Genomic DNA, 26511 nt, shown 5'->3' on the forward strand with positions numbered 1-26511 from the left:
CTGTTCATGCTGGCTATACAGCCTCCCACAGTCTGTTTGGTCCCAGTACATTTGACTATGGTGGTACAGACATAGCCTGAGCATGAAGAGCCTGGGTTGTTCTCTTTTGTTTTGTTTTTCCATATCTCTATCACTGACTCACCAGATAAATAAACCATTCACTCTCTTGATTTTTCCATTCTCCTACTTGTGACATGGATAAAATGCCTTCCGCTTAGATAATGCTAAACTAACATTTATCACATATTCTTAAAAATCGTGGGTTGAAGACAGTTTACAACGAAGAGAAGATGAACATTTATAGCACAGTTTACTCAGCAAATGCATTGTAGGAACTTACCAGGGGCGAGAGATGCTAACATGGATGAAACATTGTCCTGGAATAGCTCACAGTCCAGTGGGGGCCGTGGAGAATGGGAAGGGTGGATACCATCTAGTAAAGGCAGCAAATAGAACATGACAGGAGTGATATTAGTGCTGTGCAGAGGAGAATATGATGTTGGATATTTGACAAGCAATAATAAGTATGTAATGGTAGGTAAACAATAATAATGGGATGTCGCGGAAAGAACACTGGACTGGGAGTTTGTTCTACCTTATTGCTTCCCATGTGTGATCCAGAGCAATACTTTGTTCCTCTGTTTCCTTATCTATATAATGAGTGTAATATCTGAAGGTTATGCCACAACGTATATTGAAAATAACATAAAAACTATATATTGGCAGTGCTTTGAAACCTAGTGCTATGCAAATGTCTAGCATTGTAACTATCATATCACCAAAAATGATTCAGAACGAACATAATTAAATGAGTGATTCAGACCAAAACTAATTTCACCAAAAAAAAAAAAATAATAACCAAATAATTATGGCAGAAGTAAACTTTGATGCTTAAATTGTATGATTGTATGAATGATGCCTTTGACTAAAGGTTTGTTATGTGGAATAGATATGGTCTGGCCACATACTAGCAAAATAATTGTGACTTTTCAAAATTCTAATCTTCTGAAGCTAAGAGAAACTTAAAATTGGAAAGAGCTAGGACACTTATACATTAAAAATGACAGGATGAAAAAGAAGAGGATTGTGCTTTTTCAAATGTCAAAATTTAAAATGCTAATAAAATCCAATAAACAGGATATTTACCATGGCTACAACAACTAGCAAAGGTTAGCATGGACAAAGACTAGAAGCCATTGAAGGTACTGAGGGACAACAATCAATAAGAATGCCAGCCCTGGATGATTTTTAATCTCATTGGCATGTGCTCAAGTCATGGAACTGCTTCTTTCATAGGCTGAACCTGACTGTAATCATTATTTATAAGAGATTATTTTAAATGCACATATTATTTCATTACTGTGCTTTTCTTTTCTGCATAGCAGAAGTTACTTTTGAATCTAAGTGAGAAAACTGTTCTTACATGATTTAACTCCAACAGTCTGAGTAAGATGACAGAATATTCAGACAAAAACAGGACCTGTCTCTACACATCTCAGACGGAGAGCAGAATATTCAAACATGTGTATCTTGCACTTAATTTAAACTGCGTGGTTGGTTACCTATCTCTTTGGCAATTCAGTATAAAGTTTTATTACTGTGAAATAGAATAGGGTAGGGATTTATGTCACACAAAAATGAATTTCCATGGATGGGAACACACGTGAAATAATTTAGGTAAGCAGTATGTCAAATGAAAATTTAAGATGTTAGAGTTGGTGATGCAAAAGGAAGAAGCAAAGAGGAAGTTTGTGTAATAAATGATAAATACATCACCAGGGAAAGAAAAAAGACCACAATTGCTATAGGAAGTTATTACTAATGTTGAAGAATTGTGGAAAACATTGAAGAATGTGTTTTAGGGCCAAGAAGCCAATGCAAATGATTAGATGAGAAGGAAGTCTCATTTGAATATCAATGGAAAATATAACACTTAAAATAAACGTGAACTCTTACCATTATACCCAGGAGTGAATAAAAACCACGGGCCTAGAGTTTCTGTAAATTTAGCCATTAGAGACTTTCTTACCTTTTCTTTTGCAGAGGTTACTGAAGGAACAGCAGTGAGCAAAGCTCCTGTCACCTCTGCAAAAAATCCTTCCTTTCCATTGATTCAATTTTGTTTCAAAGCAGTCCCAGTTGTGAGAAATAGGATGTGAGAATGTTCACTCTCAGAACAGCTCTCATGGTTCTCTGCCGGTTTATAGTGTAACTCGGGTGTGATGGAAGGGTATGAAAATCTTCTTTTTGTCATTCTGTACTTCTTGCCTTTTTTATATGTTTGTGCGAAGAAATTCATAGTAGGAGGTCTCTGACTTTCAGTTAAAAGAAGTCCTATTGTTAATCTGATTTCACAACTCTAGTCCTCCAACTTAGGCTAAAAAATTTCAAAAGGACTGTACAAACCCTATAGGGTTTTAGAATTTAATTAGCTGATTCAGATAAGGGACAGAGGAAAAGGATAAGAAGAGTTTAATGTGCCTAACTTGATGTCATCTACCCAGAGAGGGAATACAGGAGGAGGGAGAAGAGATTTGCCAAGAAAGAATAAATAATGCTTTTGATTTGGGACGACTTGTGTATGAGGTGGCTGCAAGACATGTAGGTTTTCATAAAGTGTCCAGGAGACTATAGACAATTCAGATGCGAAGCTGCAAAGAGAGTTCTGGGCTAGAGTTAAAGACTCGGGAGTTATTTGTGAAGAAGTGATAGGTGGAGCCATGAGACTGGATGAGATGACTTGAGGTGAAGTTGTGAGGAAAAGAACCAGAGCAGAATACTCATAAATTCCAATACTTAAAGACTGGGCAAAAAAAAAAAAAAAAAAAAAGAGCCAAAGAAAAAAATGAGAAGGGGACTGTCAGAGACAGAGAATGGGAAAATCAAGCCAGTATTGAGGAAACCAAGGGTAAAGCGTGGCAGGGAGGGGCTGTGGTGAGGCCGACTAAAAATAAAACAAGAAATGTCCAAGGAATTTGGTTCAGAAGAAGTCAATACTGACACTGAGGGTAAAGTACAAAAAGTGCAGTGGTCTATTTGAAATAATGGTTTATAGCTGTAATTTCATAAGGAACAGTGGTGGTAGAAGCCTCATGTAACTTGAGATATATTTTTTAAATCCCTTGGTTCTCATATTTCTCAATTTATCTCTTCACTTATCCCTCTCTTTGATATTATTTTAATTTTTCAAAATATTGAATTTTCACTTTATTTTGAGAGCATGGTCATCAGAAAGGTAGTACACAATTTATATTAAAAACTATGGTTGTCACACACACACACACACACACACACACACACACACACCAAAAACTTCATTTTCCCTACCCTCTACCTAAATAGGAGAAGACAAAAAGCTAGAATTTTTTTTCAAATCAAAGCCACCTTCTATAATTTTCAAACTAAGTATGTTCTATTCAGCATTCATTTAACTAGCTAGAATTCTCTGGAGGAGCAGAAAATGAATAAAACACATGCAGTCCTAGAAGATCTAACATATCAGTAAAGAATTCATTACAAGGTAAAAACACGGTCAGAGAGACATAAATAAAGTGTCTCAGAAGGAGAGCCAATCTCTGGTTTGGGTGGAGGGGGGCGGGTGCAGTTAGTTAAGATGATACTAGTTTCTATAACACATAAACCTCCAAATCTCAATGGCTTAATTTAGTAGCAGTTTTTCTTTTGCTCAGGTAAACTCTGGTCAGGGATCCAGGTTGGCAGAGGCTCTCTCAGCTTTAGCACATAACTTCTAAGGCTACCTTGGGTATGACATCTAGCCACCCAACTTGTCAAGAGAGAGAGCAATAATTGCACAGGAACTTTTCATGGTCTAGGCATGGAGTAGCACGTGTAACTTTTGCTGACATCCTACTGGCCAGAATTTGGTCACAAGGCTGTAGCTATCTGCAGGGAGAGAGGAAAATGGAGTTTAGCTATGTGCCTAAAAGGAAAGGTAAAGGATTTTTTGAATAACTAGCCAGTGACTACCTAGAGGCCAAGGAGGACCTGTGGGGTGGGATTTAGATTTGCGGACAGTGGGAAAGTCAATGGAAGAGTGATGCAGAATGGAAAAGAGGGGAGAGAAGATTGAAAAAGAATCAATTCCAGCTTCCTCTCCGTGACTAGAGTCCACGATGTTGGTTGGGACACGTTAGTTCCAATATAAGCTCCTTAACAACACTGTTCTCTCACCTGAGAGAATAAGTTTATTTCAGAGGGGAAAATATCTGCAGTGCACAGTAACTTACTTCACTGGATATTGACTGTTAAAACAAAGAGGGATCACAGACTTTCTCCTTAAAAATCCCTCATTTTCTAGCTGAAGAAGAGAACCCAGGTGAAGCCAGGCCCTCTGGATCATACCCAGGGAGGCATTGTCAAAACCAAGACAGAACCCAGGCCTCAGCCTCCATTCTGGTGCTCTTTCTGTGAGGGAGGCTCAAGTTTTAGCATTTTGGGGTGGGTGTTCAATTTCATTTACCACAGTTATGTAGAAATGACCACAGAACTTCATCATAAATTATTTCTATCATCATGTTTTAAATTCTACCGTCAATCTAAAGGAAATCAGCTGATATAAAATTTCTTCTGTGGTAATCAGTGTAGTTCATACTTATTCCTTCTAAAATATTGTTTTTATTCTATAGAATAATGTATATTGTCCTCTTTTTCTCCTACTCAAGTGAAAAAGTCCAAATTTATAGGAAAAGGGTAGATGAAATCAACATGTTTACTGTTATTATAAATTTTAGCTAAATTTTAACAGAAAGAGAGATCAAAAGGTAAGTGATAAGTGAGTTGTATGGCTGTGATTGAGTTTGTGTTGCTTTCATTGTTATAACATTTTAATTGGCACAGATGCTTAAATGTATATCAAAATGCATGTCACAGCTTTCATACAAAAATAAATTTGACTTTAAAACATTTTCTTATGTGAGAATGATAAATTATCTCAAAACTTATGATTCTTTACTTTTAAAAATCATAAGGTCAGTTCTTTAATTAAAAGATAAAGTACTCAATGTTTGTGTAGTCAAATCATTTATATCAGGATAATATAGTAACCAAAAAAAAAAAAAGATTATGAAGGGAGAGATGTAACCTATCTTCAAATAATTGGCCTAAGAAAATGGAAATAACACAAGATACAACAAAGAATTTGTTCTAAATTTACATCTGTTTCAATTTTGCGACTTAATTACTTTTTCTGTTTAATAATAGGTCTCTTATATGTAAACATTCTCTTTTCCAAAACAATTAATATGACTATAGGATTAATCTTTGGTATAGGAAATATAGATACGTATAACTTTTGCCTCCCCAAAAACTTAACTACAGTCTCTCCTTCATATCCATGGTTTCACTTATGCAAATTTAACTAAATGCAGATCGAACACTGTATTTTCAATCTGTGTGGTCAGGACTCCATGGATGTGGAGGGCCGACTGTACTGAGAGTCAACTGTTGACTGGAAGCCTTACTGATGACAGTTCACGTATAGTTTGTTTGTTATGTGTATTATATACTCTACTCTTACGATTAAGTAAGCTAGAGAAAAGAAAATGTTATTAAGAAAATCATTAAGAGAAAATATCTTTCCTTTATTTATTGAAAAAATAATCCATGTATAAGTAAACCTGTGCTGTTCAAACACATGTTGTTCAGGGGTCAGCTGTACTGGTAACTATGTATTGTTGAGTGATACAGAATGCAGCTAGATATACCCTCACCCCAGTCTGTTTGACAGTCTTCTCCATGTGTTTCTATAGATTAGACAACTACTTTTTATACCCCTTAGATTATGGCAAGGTATCGCAAAGACCATTAGAAAATGAAATACAGACATCTGAGAATGTCTGTTGCCAGAGGTCTAATGAGCTAGCTGTATCTGGATGTGTGAGCATGTGGTGACAATGCTCCTGCGCCACAAATCTGGATCTCAAAGAGCTTTCTTCTCACTGCAGTCCCGTGGAGTAATGTGGATGTTGTCTTATCCACCCAATGTTTTGGCAAACAGCAGAGGCTTATTGATAAACCAAGGCTGGGTCGAGTGCTAGGAACAATCTGCTTCCCATGTTAAGAATTGCCCTCCTGTGAGGCTCCAATCAGATTTTTGGACCTGCCATCTAGTGGCCACTGCAATAATAGGGCAGTCAACATTTTGATCTTCATTTGAAACCTGAAGTTTAAACGTGGCTCATCTGCAGATAAATATGGAGTCACTCCACCCATCGAGCTATCCCCTCCTTCATTACACACACTGCCATTTTCATGGTGCAGCGTCAATCAGAATATTTGTTATGTTTATAGGAAAAACAGAATTTTCACACAAAATGATATACTTCCCACCCAGAATTTTAACAAAAAGAAGAAGAAAAGAAAGAAAGCAAGTCTTCCATTATTGAAAAGAGATCTGGAGTGGTGAAGGGAAAGGGGAGGGGAGAAAGGGGGAAACTGGAGAGCAGGCATATATTCTGTCAAGTAGTTCTACTTGTGAGACTAATTCTTACAAACTGTGCACCCAGCAGAGTAAACCTCTTATTTTGCTGCTTTTGCTCTGATCCCCCACATAGCTGTAATATTCTAGTTGTTTTTCTCTGTCCTATAAACCACATAGGCATTTGATATGATACATAATATTGGCAAAGGAACAATTTACAAATGACTTAAGTAGGTAATTATTTATTAGAATATAGGTCTATAGAAATTTGTTACTGTAGCAAAAACTAGTAAGAGGTTAGTTTTGGTTCTGTGTTCTGTTATAATCCCTGGTTATTAAATTACCTTTTTCCAGGGTCTTATGAGTGGAATGTAAAAATGCACAGTGGGCTATTATTATTTATTATTTGTCAAAGAAACATGAATATACAGAGGAAAGGCCAGTTTGTGAACTATGCCAGACAGTTCCCAGCCCTAAAGACCTACCAGTGCAGCTCATAAGCAGGTCCTGAAAAATGCAAGGCAGAATGAAAACAGATGGATGAATGATACTTATTCAATATCTTAAATGTAGAACTCAGTGGTGCAGGTGTATCTTCAGATGTTATTTGAAAGAAGAGACAGAATATCTTGGCATTGTGTCATTTGTTCATAAATATTATAAATTTTATATTATTTGAGAAACTATTCTAAATATACAGGATGATTTGAAAGGAGGTGTGAAAGCTGATTCCCTAAAATGAGACAAAGGGCAAATTGAATGAGAAGCAGGGACTGAACATACAGAAAGTAGAGAAGAACCAGGTCAAGAATGGAGCCAAAGAAAATAAATTCCAGGGGGATACATAGTTTGCCGAAAAAGAATCATAAGGATTTTTTTACAGAAAGAATAAAATCAACCAAGAAAAAAAGATGATCTTGGCAGCTATGTCCTGAAATACTACAATTAATTGCCAAGAGACTCTAGGAACCATAGTGGAAAAAAACAATTATTTAGTTATGGAAATTGCAACGCAAGGGTACAGTGGACAGAGGGCATGGTCTTAAAGGTGATAGAGCTGTAGCAGGAAGAATAGTCAGACTACAGCAGAATAAAAAGAGGGAAAAAAGTGAAGTTTTTCAGATTGTTGAGGAAGACAGAAGTCAATGATATTTTTTCAAAACATCTATTATCCATTATGTATCATGTGTCCATTATGGCTACATTATGTAAGTTGTGGAATGTACCACAGATGTAAGTCAAGATCCCTGATTCAAAAGCAAACCTATGTTCAGGGTAAAAAATAAAATAAGATTAACACACCTTAAGCAATTAGAAAATATGAGGCAGCTGACGTTATTAGACCTAACAGGATTTTCGAGAAGGGAAAATCAGCAGGCCTTGAGAGTAATCATAGAAAAGCCGTCTAGGAGATGAGTCCCAAGCTGAGTCTTGAAGAATTGGTGTGTGGGGAACTGACATTAAAAACAGGGGAGAAATATGATGAAATCATCAGGGTAGACATTAACAGGATGTTTGGGGGAAGCAATAAAACGCCCTTGCTGAGTGAAATGGATGGTTTAAGCTGGCGAGTAAGGAGAAACAGGAAGGATGGTAAAGTGAGGCCAGTGTGTGAAACTGAGAAAACGAGGATGGATCGACATGTGACAGGGGCCAGTCGTTGATTCATTCTGGGAATACTTATTGACAGTATATTATGTTTCGAACACAAAATAGGCAAGCTTTCCCCCCTTTACAAAACTTACATTCTAATAAGGGAAAATATAACCTCCCTCCAACAGAAAAGCAAAGAAATAGATGAACAAGATAATTACAGATGGCGACTAGTGCCATAAAGAACATTAATGTGAGTGATAGAAAAGAGAGTGAATGGCAAGAGTAGTGACAGCCCAACAGAGGAAGAAAGGAGTGTAAACATTTGAAAATGGAAATTCTTAGGACTTGGAGATAATTCGAATAGAAAGGACAAAGGGACAGCACAGGTGATTTGTAGCTGCCTTGTCTGGGACATCAAAAGTTTGCTAATGCCAGTCATACAAACTGAGAAGGTGGGAAGGAGAGAGGAAAAGTTGAGAGGGAGTCGGAAAGCGCACTGTCCCCTTAAACCCACTTTGCGGCAGCCATCTACTAAACCCCTGGATGCCTCCCCTCCATTTCTTGAACGTTTTAGCCACTAATTCATTAATGCCCTTTTTATTTTTATCTCATCACAATTCTTGGTCATTTCCATGTCTAAATATATAATCCTTCCAAGACCTTACTTCTCAATTCCTTGATTCTCTTGTGATCTGCCCTCCACGTCACCCTAGCTACTCGCTCCCATGGGTATACTTTGACCTTTTAATTACTAACAATTACAGCTTTTTCATAATTTTGACTTTAAGCATCCCACTCTCCAATCACTGCCTAATTTCGCAGTCCAATCCTTCTGTTTCCTGTGTAACAACAATTCCTGAGCCCACTGGGACCTCTAACTCACTGACTCTACCCATAGCCCCGCCATATTCTCACTTCCATTTATAGCTTAGAGTCCATGGACAATGAGCTTAATAATCATTTCTTTGCGTACACCCTGAACTCCCTTGATCTCTTGCTTCACTGTCCCTTTCTGGAAGATCTCCACTGTAGTGATCGTATCCAACTCCCTACCCATTCCATGCTCGCATACCAGCTGATTGTGTCTACAGAAAAACATATAGTAAGCCGATGGTTCTCACTTTAAACTCGTGATCACTCAGAGAGGCTCTCTGTGCTGCTCTGCAGTTAGATTATGCTTCTCTGCTCATTCACTTTCCCACATTTCTACAAGAGTAATTCATATCTTTCCCTTTCTCGAACTTCCAGCGTCTCCTCCCCTATTCTTAACTTTCGACTTATGACCCTCCTTCATACTTCACTAAGGAAAAAGAAGCAATCAAAAAAGAACTTGCACAAACACGTACTCTACAGCACGCCTACCCTCCCATCTACATCCATGCCCACATACTCTGCTTTCTCCCCTGTAACTGTGGATAAACTCTGCATGCTCCTGTCTCAGCCAAGCCCTCCTCATGCTTTAGATTCCACCTTCTCTCACACACTCATATGCAATGCTCCTGAATAGAAATAGAGGAGAAAAGGGGTTCAAAAATCGAGCCCTAAGACTCTCTAGTGTCTGCATGACACTAGCGCTTCCCTCTTTCTCTTACTTCATCAATTTTCTTATTTACCAAAACTTTCCTGTCAATATACAAACACGTTATAATTTCTCTCATCTTAAAAAATACTCTTGTCTGACCCTACACTCGCCACCAGCTGCTATCCCATTTCTTTGATCCCTATTATAACAAAATTTCTCAAGAAACGGCTGTAATCACTGTAGACTCTCTCCAATCCTATTCTATAATTCTCCCTCAGTACTTCTCTAATTATCTTTTGCACCCTCCAATGTACTAAAACTGTTCACACTAAGAGCACCAGTGGCTTCTATGTTGCTAAATCTATTAACCGATTTGCAGTCTTTGTCTTTCCTGATCTCTCAGCATCGTTTTACATGGCTCATTATTCTTTTTCTCCATTAAAACACTTTCTTCATTTAGTGTTAAGTCCTCCATAATCACGTGATGTTTTGTCCACCTCACAGACCATTTCTTCTCAGTCTCCTTTGTTGGCATATTTTCATTTCCCCAACACATAGACACTAGAGAGTCTTAGGGCTCAATTTTTGAGCCTCTTCTCTCCCTTATATCTGTTCACTCCTATAATATTCACATACGAGCTTATGATTCAAGCTTGTATCTCTAGTTCTGGCCTTTACTCTGAATTCTAGGCTCACATATTCACCTGCCTACTCAGTATCTCCAGCTATTAAGTCTAATGACCGTCACAAACTTAACATCCCCAAATGAAATTTCTAATTTTACTCAAGAAATATGCAGTCTTCCCCTCTTTGGCAAAGAGCATCTCCATCCCTAGAGTCGCTTAAATAAAAAATTTATCTCCCAGCCCCTTATCTCTCTCACAAATCCAACCTATCAACAAATTCTGGAGTTCTACGTCAGAATACATCCAGAGTCTAACCACTTCTTATTCTCAGCACCGCTGCTACTCCTGAATCAAACTATTATCATCTCTCGCCTGGATTATTGCAGTAGCTTCTTAATTATCTTCCCTGCTTCTGGTCTTGCCACTTAGTTTATTCTCCAAGTGGTAGCCAGAGTGATTCTTTGTAATCTGTGTAATGTAATTTAAGTCAGACCACATCACTGCTCTGCTCAGAACTCTCTAATGGTTCCTCTTTTACTCAGAGGGGAAGCCAAAGCATTTACATTAGTTCAAAAGACCCTACACGTTCAGTTTCCCCTATTACTTCTGTGTCCTCATTTAATACTTGACCCCTCACCCACTCTTCGCAAGTTTCATTAACCTCCTTGCTTTCCTCACCCACTATACATCATTTCACCTCGGGGCCTTTGCACTAGCTTTTCCCACTGCTCACAGTGCTTTCCCCAGATAAGGCCTGTTTGTTCAGCACCTTCAGGTCTTTGTTTAGATTTACTCCTAAGTAAGACCTTTTATAATCGCCATGTTTAAAACCATACCCTCCAATGCAGTTTTCTTCATTTTTCTTCATAACAGTTATTCCCTTCAGATATGATATATGTTCTATTTACATATTTATTTCCCCTTGCTATGAAATATAAGCCCTATGACTGCAGGGTTTGGGTTTTTAGGTTTTGGGCTTTTTCTTTCTTTCTTTCTTTCTTTTTATTTTTCTGTTTTGTACTCTTAAGAAATCCCCAGTGTCTAGAACAGTGCCTGATGCATAAAGGGCGTTCAGTAAATATTTACTGGATGAATTAAGAAAAATAATGAGTACTTCTTTCCCTGAGTTCGCAAGTGTTTCTATTAAATGCAAAACTTAATATTGTGGCATGGGCCCCATGATTCTCCATGGCAAAATTTTCAGATTCTTCAAAATTAATTTTGAAAGTAAGAGCACTTCATGTAGGCTTATCCAGAATATTAGATAGGCCACTGTTTCTGTTCAGAACCCAAAGCAGCAACATCTGAAGCATTTATGGTTTTCTTTTTTTTTTTTCACTTGGTAAATGTTTATCAGGGAATATGGGTGTTTTAGACACAAGTAGTGACATGTGCAAAGATTCAGAAACGTGAGAGAACTTAGTACGTTGGAGTGTTACAGTATTACAAGTGGCAAATAATGGAGGCCTGAGCTAATGTGATGCAACGGCAGTGAGAGACCTAGAAATGCGAGCAACATCAGCAAGTAAAAGATCACGAGAATCAAGAAATATTGTCCATCTTTATCATGCTCCAAAGCGGAAAGCGACTGTAAAAAAATTAGATAAGAGTGGAATTTGAACATGGAGGACACGAGTTGTAAAATTTCCTTTGTAAGATTTATACCGAGGATCCCTCATTATTCTAGTTGCTATGAAAATATCTGATGAGTTTACTGGCGACTGATAGAATCATTCTGGAAGATGTTCCCAGATCACACCCTCTCATTCTTTCAACCCATCGACAGTTGAAATAGTTTGAGATCCTAAATTTCCTACCTGGTAACCTCATCCTTCCTGGAAGTGATTTTTTTTATAATTTATACAGAAATTATTAGATTAATAAATAGAATAACATATGTATGTATAGATAGATACACAGGTAATAGTTTAAACCCCAATTAACTGTAAATATTGCTTTCTATGCACAGAAACTGCCTTTGGTTATTAAAAGAAATTACATTAGAATTACAAATCTGGTGATTATTGGAGGGGTGATGAAAAGCAACAGGAGATTCCCATGTCAGGGACTTCAGCAGATGGGTAAATGGTGATGCCAGCTCACAAAAGGAACATAGAAGAGAGAGAAACTTTGAAAGAGAAGGTGACTCAGCTTTGGACATTTTGAGATATCCAATTGGAATTGTCCAGTAGGTAACTTCATTTAGAGGGATAGAGGTTCGGAGATTTAACACCTAGAGCCTTTCCATTGTAGACGTGCCTTTATTTCTGTAATAACTATGTACCTCAACATCGTATGCAGAGAAAAAAATATGTATGTGAGGTCACATTGTCAATAAACTCAAAGCTCTCATTATTTTAAGAAACTATGAAATGAGCCTGTTGGCATTGTGAACAGTGTTCCCTAATCTATGTGTTCTTGAAGAGTTTTTGTCAGGTTTTCTTTCACTGTTGTGCGTCATACTCATCTATTATAATGTTAAGCCATTTGGGATGTTTAAGGAGATCCCTGTGAAAAAGTGAGAGGGAAGTCGTCTTTATTCTTTTTCTTTCCACTCAAGGGGGAGGAAACAGAGGCACTCGGTCATTTCTTGAGGACCAGGCTTCCTGTAAGTCAGCCATCCTACAGAAATGTAACATTCAATTTTATTTTTCTCCTAATTTCTTTTTTTCCTTGCCTCTAATCATTTAAAAATGTTTTCTTGCCATGCCATCTTTTTCACCTCTATACCTTTGTAGGTTCATTTATTTACTTTATTTTTGAATACTTTCTTTCGCCTCATACTTGAAACTTTTCTGACAGAGGCAGCCTTTGCATGAAAAGTTTGTTTGTTTTATAGTAGTAGTTGTAATCTCTGTTTTCCTGAATTTCCAGAATCTGTGATTATCAAGGCCTTCTCTGCTATGCCTCTTTATTGGCAGTCTCGCTTTCTTTCTAGTGTCTTATCTTTATCCCTCCAAAAAGATTCTGCAAACCGTGTCTCCCCCACCAATTAGAAGACTACGCTGTTAGCATATGCAGTCTCTGTGGTAACTGGGCCACATGCCACAGCACCAGGATTACTGGAGCAGCCATCATAGCGGGAAAATCGGCACGCGCACTCCTCTGGCACCACGGAAGTTTCCCCATTGAAAGTAGAATTGGACACTACTATTTTAATATGCAGGGCAAGGAAGGGGGCCGAGGAAATGCTATAACCCAGTCTCTCCATAGGCACAGTATTGAGTTTCGATGGAATTCTTGAAGTTGATCTTACCTATGATGATTAAAACTAGACCGTCGGACAGATCCTGACCAGACGTGGATAAACTGGTTGAGTTAGGGGAAGACTTTCCTTTTTCTTATGGATGTATGACTAGTCCCTAAACAAGCTAATTTTACAGAAAGTAGGATATATTTTTTTATGTAAGCTCAGTGAAATTCCAATACACTATAAAATTAATTACTGGCATTATAGAAACAGACTTTTTCAAAAGATTTCCCCAATGACTGCATACCTGAGAGTGTAGCAGTTTTACTGGGTCATGAAAAGTAAGAGAATGAAGCAAGGAGCCTCCTCTGGCTGCTTCGTCTGTGACTTAACTTCCTCCCAGGAACGTGGAGGACCACACTCCCAGGTACTGCCCAATAGAAACTAAGGGCCTAAAGCAGTGTTTTATAAACTTGGCCCTGTTAAGATTTGGGGGCCAGCTAAATCTTTGTTGTATGCGGCTACCCTGTGCACTATGGGACTTTTAGCAACATCCCTGGCCTTTGCCCTCTAGTTGCCGGTGGCAGCTTCTTCAGTCTTGACAACCAAAAATGTCTCTAGATGTTGCCAAATGTCCCCTGGTGGGGGGCAGAAGTTTCCCCAGCTTAAGAACTAGCCTAAAGCGAGATATGGTTTGGGTAAGTAAAGAGAGTTGGAGAATTCCTTCAGAGGCCCAGGATATTCCTTCAGTCACTCAGTCAGCAGGTATTTATTGAACCCTCACTATCTTCCGGGCACCCTTTCATGTTTCAGGGATACAACTCTGAACAAAGTCCTGATTTCATGGAGCTTGCATTCCAGTGGGTATATGACATGCGTGTTTGACCAGCCGGATCCCTTTTTCTCCATACAGCCTAACAGCAAATGCTTCAGACCAAGCGAGGGCCAAGAAAAGAAAAACACAAGTTCGTATTTAAAGACTCTTTTTCAGTTTACGAACCTCAGAAATGGCTTTGATTTAAAAAATGAAACTTGGCAAGTGATTAGTTCATATGTTTTAATTTATAATATGTTTTAATCATTTTGGGTGTTTTCAAAACAAATGGTGAGATTAGGGACTTTTTTTTCCTTCTATTTTTGGCCCCTTTCCTCTGGAGAGTCCTTCTCTCATGTTTAGTTTTGGTGTTCTTAGTATATTTGAAGAACACTTTTAAGTATTTGAAATGTGTGCACGTGGACGAGAGGAGATAAGGAAGAAGAAACATAGAACTCCGTGATCCTTCCTTGAACAAATACCCATACCCCAGCCTCAAAGCAGTGTTCAGACATTACTTCCTCAAGGAAGCCTTCTCACAGACCTCTCATGGCAGAGTCTCCTGACCCAGGTGCTCTCCTGCACACTCCATATGTCCTTACTGCAGTCATAATTAAGGAACGGGCTGTGAAATTAGTTATTCGGATGTTTCCCTTTAGAATGTAATCTCAGTGGGGCTCAGCACCATGCCTGCCCTGTCTGCAGTTCTTCTGCCTTCGGGACAGAGGCTGGCACACAGTAAGTGCTTAAGAAATACATTTTCAATGACTGACTGACTGACTGACTGAGAAACCCAGCTTTTGGGGTGTCATGCCCAAACACTTTTAACTCGTGTGCTGCCTGTGGATTACCATACCCACAATCTCACACTTCATTGTGTTGATCAATATTTTGTAGATGCCAAAGTAGCGGGTAAACTCCTGTTCCTCATGCTTAAATGAGAAAGTCTAGAACAGCTTAAGTTCATTAATCTTAGGGATATTTCAGGCTTATATAGAGATCGCAGGAATGTAGGGAAAATAACAGGGCATGGTATTTAGGAATGCTTTTAAGTATTACTAATGCCCTTAGCATTGTTCAAGAGTTAGAGGGTTTAGAGGATAAATGCTTATGATTATCAGTGTGGGGCACAGAGTGAAGTAATGTAATTTATTTACTTATTTTCTTGTTTGATGTCTGTTTCCCCACCAAAATTTAAGCTCCATGAAGGTGGAGAACTTTATCCTCTGTGCCTAGAATGAATGGTATTTGACACATAGCAGGTATTCAGTAAACATTTGTTGAATGAATAGTAGGCATTTAATCAGTTTTATGTTGATTGATAGATTAATTGCATATTAGTACACCAAAAATGCAGTAACATGATGTTCTTATTAATTTTTTTACCAAGTATATTTTAAGTTTTTTCCTATTTGCCACGCATCCTAATATCCTACCTAACCTAGCACATAGTAGGTACCCGATAAGTATTTCATGAGTGAATGAGCTAAATAGTATTCTGATATACTCAAATATGGTTTTTTTACTAAATGCATTTGTTTACCAGGGCTGCTTTAACAAAGTGCCACAAAACCGGGTGGCTTAAACAACACATTTACTGTCTCACAGTTCTAGCGGTTAGATACCCAGGTCAGTGTCAGCAAGGTTGGCTCCTTCTGAGGGCTCTAAGAAGTATCTGTTCCATGCCTCTCTTCTAACGTCTGTGGTTTGCTGGCAATCTTTGGTGTTTCTTGGCTTGTCGAAGCATCACCCTGTTCTCTGCTCTTCACATGGTGTTCCCCCGTGTACATGTCTGTGTCCAAATTTCCCCTTATGTAAAGATACCAGTCATATTGGATTAGGGATCCGCCCTACTTCAGGATTACCTCATCTTTATTAATTACATCTGCAATGACCCTGTTCCCAAATCAGATCAGATTCTGTGTTACCAGGGGCTACGGCTTCGGCATATGAATTTGGAGAGGACACAGTTCAACTCATGACACTAAAATAATGGAGAGCTTCAGGTAGTAATATTTTAAGGTTAATTTCTGTTTTGAAAGCATCAACTTCTCAAAATGACATCAAGTTTTATGATGCTCTAGAGAAACTGAGATGGTGATATTCATAGCATTTACTATATTACACAAAAACTTGTGTGTTTCTAGAGAGGAAACATGAAGAAAGTCCAAGAAGCATAATGTACATAGCACATTTTGTTGAATGGTGTGTGATCAGACAATGGGTTATGTGGGGAAAACTGAGATTCTGGAGGGATTTGTATATGAATCAAAGGCATTTGGATCTTATTTTACAGACATCGAGGAACTAGCACAGGGTCAAAACTTATTGAACTGTAGAAGAGTATAAAAAGGATGAATTTAGCGTAAGTAAATTATTCAATGAACCTGACTTTTAAAAGAAGCAAATAAAATGGTAAGGTTGAAGAATGGACCTTGGGAACTAGCGATTTTGGTGACTTAGGCTGTTTAATTAGAAACAGCTTAGAGAAACCAGATTTTACTGTGTTGAGGAACAAATCAGTTTGGGAAACTTGAAGGTGGTACAAAGGAGGGAAAAATCAGGTCCACAGAATGTGTGTGTGTTTTTTTTTAATTTGTTAGTTTGTTAACGGTTATTGTTTGTTTTATATGAGGGCTGCAGAAGCATGTTGGCAGTCAGTAGGAAAATGAAAAATAGAGAAGAAAGACATAGTAACTGGTACAATAAGATCCTGCAAGAGGCCATCGGTGCTAGAGAGAAAAGTCTCTGAAATGTTATAGTTGGGTTCTGACAGAGGTGCAGTGATGGGAATGCCAGTCTATGGCCTCCAACTTCTCTGTGGAAAAAAAAAGAGAGAGAGAGAGAGAGAGGCAAGGTTAAGAGCTGAGAATGAAGGGTAGGAATAAGTTGTAAGGAGAGAGTTCAATAAAGTGGAAAATGAAAAAGGAAACTGTCTAGGAACAAATAAAAGAATTATAAAGTAGTTCTGAAACCCTAGCTCAGGTTGAAAACCAGGACTCTGGAGGGGCACCAGGCTGTACAGTTTTGTCATTTTTCTCCTGCATTGCCCAGCACCCTGAAGACTGAGGAGAACACATGTGGACAGGTTCATCTGGACTCAAGAACTACCTAGGTATAGCTAAAACCATAGGTGGAGTTGGTGGATGTCTTTAGAGTTAACAGCCCAAGAGGCCTTGGCTGGTGTAAAAGCAATTGGAGATTAATAGACTGGGAGGAAAGAGGGAAAAAATGAAAGTCAAAAAGTCATGGTAAAAAGGTAGAGTACTTGTTTTCTGGAGCCATGTATATCCCAACATCCCTGCGGCCAGTCCCAGGAACACCACAGATGGTAGACTGAACACTTTGAGTGGTGTAGACTGGACTCGGGAACATAGCCTGGACATCAGGATTTCATTCCCAACTTTGCCAATAACTAAGGCTGTCGTCATTATTGCTATTATCACGGAAGGCTGGTTCTTAAGAAAAGAATGTACTCATGTATGTAAAAGTAGAAGAAATAGGAACCTCCCATGGGACAATGGTAATAATTGACAAGAGGCAAATGTTTTTAATTTTTACCTCAGATTCCAAAAGTGTTCTGATGTTTCCCTTGAAGCATGCTCTTTTATTTCTCTATTCTAAGAGTCTCCGTTTTTCCTGTTAGAGAGTCTCCGGAGCTGGCACCCTTCTCTTGGCACCCACTCTCTCTGTGTTTCTTGTTTTTCCTTGCTTCCTCCTGTCCTTAGGCATCGCATATTGTCATATGTCTCAGCAACCTTCTCCCACCCAATGACCAAATAAAGGAGTCCCAGAAGCTTTATACTAGAATTTTTTTCCCCAAGAAGACAGGGCTAAAAAGTTGACGTTTAGTTAGAGAATACTTGAGAATATGTATCTTCTAGACTACACTATATGCCTAATTCTTCAGGCCCTATGCGTTCAGATGAACCTGGGTGTCTCTCTATGGTATTCATAAGGAGGCCGCTGTTCCTGTGGGCCCTGCCTCCGTATGTCAGACTGGCAGAGTGACCAACCATGTTATTCAGTGTGAGATACCATGCTCCAGTTATCCGTTACTTGCTTGAGTGACTGTGATGAACATAATTCACAGGGTTTAGTAATTTCATAAACCCCATGAGAAGCCTTAAGCTCCTTCTCTTGATAGTACTTATATATAAATTCAAAAATAATTTGGGGGAATTTCAATAGACAACTTAAAGAAGTCCCTTTTACCTTTTAAATATAAATCCTTATATAATTCTATTCCCCACCTTTTTTTCCCTACTCATGATTCTCTTATACCTCTTTCCAGCAATGCTAAAAACCAGCTGGTCTGGAGATTAATATGATCAGACATACCATGAATTTTTTAAATCTCAAAAGTTCCAGTTTCTAGTTCTTGGTCAATCATATATAGGTTATATTTTCTTGTATATATAAATGTGCAATATATTATCATAAGTCTTTTCTAAATTTCTTTTGTGGGGGCTTCACTGTCCCCTGAAATTGTTCCTAAATGCTTCTTTGTTATAAAGAGACAGAAAAAAGAATCTTGAAGGATGAAGAGGGAGAGAGTATGAAGTGATGATGGGAAACAAATAAAAAGATGGAAAAAATAGTGATTTATCTTCCTCCCCAGCCCCCTCACTGCATGTTTATGTTTGGTTTTGATATTCCTCTCACCTAATGCCCCCAGGTAACCACTCCTTAGCCATTTTTTTTTCTACAAAAAATATTCCTCTCGCTGCCAGCAAATATCTCTACCTCCCCAACAAGTCAAAATCTCCTGCCCTAGCAGCTTAACATCCTCTCCAGCCTTCCAAGCCCCTTACCCCCTGACCCCGAGGACTTGGACCCAGTGCCATTAGTCCCACCTTCCCCCAAAAGTGGTAATGGCTGATATAAGTCTGAAAAGAACTAAGCCATAATTTGATTTTAGTTTATTAACATTCAAAATATAAACAGATAAACTACATGTTGAATTCATTAATTTTTCCTCCATCGTTTGGAAAGATGAAAACTGCATTTTTTAAAAAAGGGATCGATTGGTGTCATGTATGTATTTATTCACGTCTGTTTGTGCAAGATAATAAGAATATTAACATGGAGGTAGAACAATGATGTTTATAATTCCATCACCACTGTTTATATAAGAAGGAAATATTTGAAAAGAAACAGGGAGAGAACATTTGCTGCTCTGTACCACCATTAAATTCTTCCATTATTGTTTAGATGGAAGGAGGAAGAAAAATATGAGGAGGAAGAAAATGTTTAACAAGTTGAGGGGTGTTTATACCATGTTCACTGACATTGACCTAAGATAGCCAGGTTCAGAAAAGACTAAAATATAATGGAAGGGTACCTTCTTCTAAGGAGCTCAGGGACCAGGGACATGTGTTCCATTAACTCTTTTCTGAGACTGAGATGACCGGTAAGATTATGATCTCATGTTGGGTGCTGAAATGTGCTGTCTTAAAGGGTAATGAGTGCTGTGTCTGGGAGACCTTTGACTCATAATTTGCCTGTATAGCTCAAGACATGCTTCCTAGGGGCTAAGGCTCCATTAATTGTCCCTCTTCCCAAAAAGAAAGAAAAAATTGGTGTTTGTGTCAAATAAGATTGTAAAGACCCATTTCAAATACTTTAATAGCTTCAGGAAGACTTTTATAATATTTTCTTGGCTGTTTGAGAAAGAAAGGGTAGTTGGAGGGTAGGAAGGGATTTTTTATCTAAATAAAAATTAGCTGAGTTGATGGTACAGGCCACAAAGGGTCAGATCATTCACAAGGACTTAATGATTGTCACAGGACAATTGAAAAGAGTGAATAAGGAACAAGAAGAGAGGTTGTTATGGGCATGGTGTGGGCTAATAACGTGTCAGTGATCATGGAGACATAAAAATTTTCTAGAACTTACACTAGAGTAAAAGCCCTTTAGCAAGAGTGATGCCTAATCGGCATGGTAATTAATAATAAACAATGAAAAAAATCTGTTAAATTCATGAATGAATACATGCCTCCATCTGTGCAATGCTTTGCGTGTTCTTCCTTATCTAAACTGATTCTCAAAGAAAGTTCAGAAACATTGTTAGCTCAGTTATAAGTACAGGTATCTAATGAGAGAGTTGAATTTTAACAAGGGCATAAACTCACTAATTCCTTATTGATTTATTCCTTTTAATCCCCATTCACATCCCTATTCCTGTTCACCCCCCTAGGTAACCACATTGTATCACAAGCTGGACTGATTTTGTGTAAAAGTGATGGGAAATAAGGTTAGAGAGGCGGTGAGGAATTGGGCCCCGTAGACCATGGTAAAGGCATCAGGGAGCATTAAAAAGCCTGATGGGAAGGAGTCTTTGAAATCTTAACAACCCTGTTGCAAGATGACCAGATGAGGCAATTCCAGCCAAAAGCTGGGGGCACAGATATACATGCTCGAATTAGGCTGTATGTCAAATATGAAATCTGGCCAGTGTAAATAAAAACAAACTATGCCTCACTGGACCCTACTTTTTGTCTATTGGGCCCGTTTTATCCTCCTAAGACTCCCAGTTAGCAGTCATGACTTTGAGAAAATTAGCAATAGCGAATGTGTTTTAGAACTTCATAAGGTCTTTGGTTCCAAAGCATAGGATTTAAGACATTTTAAACAAGAATTTAAACTATTAGATAGGCTTCCCCTTGTGCTGACTGTTTCCTGTGCTAAGAATAATAGAACTCATGGGATTTAATATTGTGTGCAAAAATCACTTTTCAGGGGAAAATGAGGTTGAAAGTTCACACAAGACTTGCATGCTCTATGACCAAGTCCCACCAAAATGGGCCAGTTTGCCACACATACTTTTGAAAATGAGAGAAATCTGGTAGTTTGCCTAAGGTGGGACATTCGGGAGAGGTCATTTTCTTGTCCATTTATGTATAAATCTTTAAAACTCTGAAGCCATGTACAAGTATAACTGAGAGAACTAGCCCAGAATTTTTTTATCGTGTACTAGAGATGACAGACTTAAAATCTGATGGCTCTTTCGATAGCTTCTAAAAGAACTAGAAATTGTCTGGCTCCATTTGTCTGGCCAGAATGTATTTCTGTGATTTATCCATGGAGGTTTTTAGCAGAACCTTACACTTACTGTCTAAATTAATGATATTCCTTTCTTTTGCCATGACAAAAACCACTCTACACTATATACATTATGTTAAAGATTTTTTTTTATTTTAGCATGTGGACATGTTCTATAAAAGCTTTTTCAGTTTCATCACGTTGACAAGCTGATCGCATTAAATCACCCACCATCATCATGTTCGCTTTTTTTCTTTCTAGAAAAGTTAGAAAACAGTGATCATCTTAGAGTTTTCAAGCCATTCACTTTGGCGAAAATAAATCTGGAAATCATGAGCCTATTCCTTGAAATGGAAAAAAGATAAGTTATATCATTCCTCTCGTCGTCCCTTCTCTTGAAACTGTTAAAAAGATAGGGAAGGAGGCTGTGGGGTCTTTTTAATTTTTTTTCCAGTAAAATAAGATTAAATTTTTTTTTTCTGGATATAGATCACACTTCTCTACCCCATTATTTATTATATATTATTATTTAAAATTGTCAAAAGTTGGGTGGACCACATGAAAGAGTTTAATTCAAACATTTTTGAGTATTTCTGTACCCTCTGATAAATGTTATTTGGTAATGTTTTAGAATTAAAGCAGATATGTTCCAGGTCTACCACGACCACGCTTTCCTCACTGAGAAGAGAGGGGAAAAAAACTTATCTGATCATGCTACTGCTGGGTCATTTAAAGCATCGAGTGGATGTGTGAAATGAGGAAAAAAAAATGCTCGGTATGGGGTTAATTAACTCTGTGGAATTGTGGGTGTGCCACTTCCTCGGGACCAAATCATGCAGAAGAAGCAAGCATGCGCAAATTTATAAAATTAAAAAAAAAAAAAATCTATGAACCCTCAGACTCTGGGGCACAAATCGATTGCCTTTGGAGGCAAGAAAGGAGCCCCTTTGTACAATGAGTGTTTGGGCTTCATTGGTCAGAGTCAAATGGACTTCCCTTGAAGTGTCTGGTGTTGGCCACTGTCAGACACTGAAAATGAATCTGCAGTTTGAGAAAACGAGGCAAATCTGACACCTTTTTTGAAATTTACCTCTGCAGAATCTTTTTAAAATCATACCTTGCTTAGTTTCTTTTAATGTGCCTTATTTGCTAGGTCTTATCTTGGAAATAACATAATTTCTTCCTGAAAGTAAGGGTGAATTCTTTCCATTTTCATAATTGTATTCGTAGACTGCCACAGGTTCCCTACCTGCTGAGACCAGCTCAGCCATGGTTTGCCCTGAAGGATTCATGCTAAGTTGTTTACAGTCTAATCCTTTCATGAAGTGGGAGGTGAAAGAGCAGACAGAAAACATCCTCAATTCCTAGATCATTAATAGATGGATGTGAAAATTCAGGTATTTATAAGGAAAATTTATAAGCAGGGTTTTCTAGTGCAGAAAGATACTGTGAAAAAGTCTTCTTGAGCATATACTAACAAGGGGCCAGGAAGAGCAATGGAGATGAGCCATGAGGAAATCACTAATGAAGAATATGTTAGTAAAGTTTTAATGTAAACCATTTATGTTTTCTTGTTTCTGCCTAAATTACTCTGACATGAGTATGAACAACACTTCATAGAGTATGTGGACAGAAAGTCTCAAAATGCCTGTAACTTTTGAGAGGAAAATATATATGTTTGTATGTACATGCATATATCTTTATTTGCAGTTAAACTCTAAGCAACATTGGCTTCCAGAGATGAAGAAGCAGATGACCCTCTTGACAGTAAAAATGAAAAATTTTAAGAGTCTAGAGCAGAATTCACTAAACACACAGACATATCATCACCAGATACCTCCCTCATCCCTCATCACATGTAGAAAAACCTGAATTTGGATCTCGTAAACACAGCTAAGGAATTGCAGATTCCTCTGAGAGAAAGTACTAAAGCGATTTAATTCATAAATTTTCAGATAACTGAGACCATTTGGGAGTTGGGGAGGATAAAGAGCTGACCGAGAGTGTCCCCAAAGAGATAGTCTCAGTTGGATTTGTTTCATTGTCTTCAACTACCTGATGGGTGTGGAAGTAAGAAGGGATGGAGGGAGGGAGGCCAAGAGTAAGTTTTATGAACTCTAACAACCTATTTTATCAGTGTATTGTACTGTAGCTTTTCAAAATTCAAGTTGCTGGTTAGCTTGACACCTTGCTGTTCAGTCATTCCTCACATTTGAAACAGCAAAAACAATGGCTACATGAACCAACCATTGTCCTAGTTAGGTTGTCGGTTAGCTTAATGTTGACTTTATCTTCAGTGGTGATACTGAACAGAATGTTTCTTTTGAAAGGTCTTAACCCTCAGTCCTCCCAACTCTTGATCATAGTAATAACCAACCTCAAGAAGTCATTAGTGAAGACTAGAACAATATCCTATAACAAGTCAGCTATGAAGAGATTGGCATAGTTTATCTTTTTTATTTGTGTTTATATGAAAATAATGGGTTGCAAAATAAAACTACATTTCTCTCTCAATCTCTTTTTAACTGGATCTTTACAGGTTATGCTGGGACTGATTTTTTTCCTAACAAAGGTTGAATAACACTTAAAGGTTTTAATAGCCAAAGTCCATCTTTAGAAATAGCTTTCTTCTATAATGTACTGCCAATTTCTTATGTGTGTGTGTGTATTTTGACCTTCCTCATGCCTCTGCTATGGGCTGCCTGTTGATTGGTACATGTTAGTGCTTTGCTTATAAGAGTTGGGCAATAGTTCAGTGACCCAGTCCAAATCTGTGCCACAGATAGAATGGGCTCATCTTCTATTTAAGAAATGTGGCAAACTGCTTTAAATGAATTTAGTTCAGACAAGGTCATTGGAACTGTTCATCTTACCCTGTGTGCTGTATGTAATGGACACTTCTGCTGAGCTCCAAAGCTGCAAGGTAAATAGACAAGAAAGGCAGTAACTTGCCACCCCTGTTAGAGCTTTTCCTGAGCCTGTTATTAGATTTACATTCTTAATCACATAGGACCCATTTTGGTCACTTAAAAGGACTCGTTCACTGGTTCTACTGATGACTTTGAAGATAGCCCTGGGAATAATAGTGAGTTCTTATATTATTTTCTGTTTTTTGGGGTTTTTTTACTTTTTTTTTAAATCGGAGATTGAGTGTATATGCATATTCATACCAGGTTTATGAAATATTCAGCTAAATTTCTTAGACATGAAAGAATTAATTGTTAGAATGTTTTTACTTTAGCTAATTATTATGGTAAAACTATAGTAAATCCAAGTGCATTTTTCCTCAATTCTATTTGTGTCATATACACTTGGCAAATTGAATCATAATTTCTAAATTGAAATGTAAGCACTATATATACTTTTTTTCAGTTTAGTAACTCACAGGCTTTCTGTATTGCCTAATAGTCTTCAACCTGTAGAAAGTATCTTATTCAACTATGTTATGATTCTGTACAATTTTTAGGATCAACGTGTTATAGGATTTTGTTATCACATAGAGCTAAACAAGATGAAAGAAGTTATTGAATTCATCCTCCTGACTGGAGGCGGAGCTGCATTTATTCCAACCAAAATAGATGAGGATCTTTCCTATTTTTAAACAGACGTGAAGATAGGAATTTCTTAAGCACTCTTAGCAATCTATTTGGTTATTTACCACTTGTACGTGTAGGATGTTCATCTTTTAGGCTTAACTTAAATTATTTCCTGGACAGTTTAATACTATTTTTCCTAGGACAAAAACGCAGATCATTATCGTCTTTATAACAACTCTTCTTATAATCAGAAAACTATGAAGATACACCTCAGTTTTTTTATTTCCGAAGTGAAATTATCCTAGTTTTTAAACATTTACTTCTGTTTTTATAGCCCTTTCTATACCAGAATGGCAAAGGGGACTATTTTTAAAAAGTTCTGTCATATACGATGCCTCCGAAAAGGGCACTACATATTTTAATTTTATTGTGCCAATGTGGAAATAGCCGCAGCTTTTTCATTATATGCTGATGGACAGAGCATTTGTGTTCATTTAACCTTGAGGTTGAAATTGTTCCCAAAAAAGTAACTGACTCATAGCATTGGCTAGACCCAAGAATAAAGAGCATCAGTTTTCCTAATCTTAAAGCTCATCTTGCCCCCACTCCTAAAACACACTAAAATTAACTTTTCCTTGACCTCTCTCTGGTGCTATTTATTTACTGATTTAGCAACTTTGTTCTCTCATCTTTGTCTCCTAAAATAGATGGACAGCCTTTATCTAACAAATGAAGTGTCGTGCTGTGTTTAGGATACTGTGCTAGGCTTGGGAGATTCAAGTGTGAACTGTGAGCAGAGGCTCAAAGTCAAAGATGCCCTAGGTATGTTCAGGGAGGGACACAGAGCCTGTCCCAGAATGTAAGGAAACAGTGCTGAAAAAGAAAGAAACAAACAACCAAAAAAGAGTAAGTGAGCGAGCGAGCAAGAGAGAGAGAGAGGTGGATTTGGGCCAGATTGTGAAAGATCTTGGATGCTCTTTAAGAAAATAGTTGATGGTAATAAGGACAAAAGTAACATTTTTTTTTTCAATCTATGTTATGGAGAGGTCTTTCCAAGGTTTTAAAACACAGACTGTGCCTACATTGTCCTCTTGGTTTAGTATCTAACAAACCATCAAGTATAAGTACCTGCTTAATTTTTCTTTTGATATAAATTTTGTGTCATGATTTTTCCCTTTGTATTTAAAAAAAGGGAAAAAAAACCACTTGAGTGAACCATTTGAGTAAAAAGAGCCTTCTGTTCTCACTGTTCTGGATGTTTCTTCCTCCCGCTGTGCCCATATTTATTCCCAAGCTCTCTGTACCACTACATGTTGCTTTCTGTGTTTATACACTGAGGAGTCCCAGGATGAGTTTGCCCTATAATAGGCACAACTCTTATTGAACCAAATGGCATTATGGTAGGTAGGCTGTGAGCAGTATTCTGACCGTTTCTAAGTGATGAGTCCACATGATAACAATGCCAGACCTTTTCATCATCCCCTAAAAGATATCAATATACTGTGGTAAAAGGTCCTGGTACACCAATCCATTTGGAATCCATAAAGCCACAACTTTAGGAGTTTGAGGTATAGATGAAAACGTTTGGGATCAGGTTGTAGAGAGCTCCTGAAGGTCATTACTCCATAGAGTTACGTCTGTTTTAGGAGCTATAAAAAAAAATCATACTAAATGCAATGAGCAAATTCAGTCCCCGACACCACCTCGTACCCGCTCTGCCACCTCTCCCAGCTCTACTGCTTTC

General features: G+C 37.9%; 1 protein-coding gene across 33 annotated transcripts in view; it reads left to right on the forward strand.

Annotated features, from left to right (window-relative positions):
* Positions 1–26511, forward strand: part of ZBTB20 (zinc finger and BTB domain containing 20) — a 736649-nt gene that overhangs the window by 542617 nt on the left and 167521 nt on the right. The window contains exon 6 of one of the 33 annotated variants that reach the window (XM_016137768.2): positions 12744–12791. The exons of the other annotated variants lie outside the window; for them this stretch is intronic. The gene's annotated coding sequence lies outside the window, so the exon portion shown is untranslated. The remainder of the gene's footprint in view (positions 1–12743; positions 12792–26511) is intronic. 33 annotated transcript variants of the gene reach the window in all.

Source organism: Rousettus aegyptiacus, unplaced genomic scaffold (genome assembly GCF_014176215.1).
Source record: "Rousettus aegyptiacus isolate mRouAeg1 unplaced genomic scaffold, mRouAeg1.p scaffold_m13_p_4, whole genome shotgun sequence".
NCBI classification, from domain to species: Eukaryota; Metazoa; Chordata; class Mammalia; order Chiroptera; family Pteropodidae; genus Rousettus; species Rousettus aegyptiacus.